This window comes from Pteropus alecto, unplaced genomic scaffold, assembly GCF_000325575.1.
Source record: "Pteropus alecto unplaced genomic scaffold, ASM32557v1 scaffold106, whole genome shotgun sequence".
Lineage (NCBI taxonomy): Eukaryota > Metazoa > Chordata > Mammalia > Chiroptera > Pteropodidae > Pteropus > Pteropus alecto.
In genome coordinates, this window is record NW_006442103.1 from 12,971,893 (window position 1) to 12,972,167 (window position 275).

Here is a 275-nt window from a genome sequence, read left to right on the forward strand (position 1 = left end):
GCCGTTACCAACCGCGGAGCCCGCCGCAGCCCCGGAGGCAGCCTTCGGCCCGCAGAACAGTCTGTTACCACAGACGCGGCGCCCTCCGAGCCCGACCTACGGGGTCACTCGACTGACCCCAAGATAAGCAAAGAACGAACTGGGAGAGGAAGGGGATAAATGAGGGCGGGGCGTCTTCGCGGGCCACCTGTCGCTACGGCAACGGCAGAAAGCTTTGTGCCGGGCGGGAAGGGTCGGGGCCGGGAGGTGGCGGCTGCGGAGCCGCGGGGACGCGC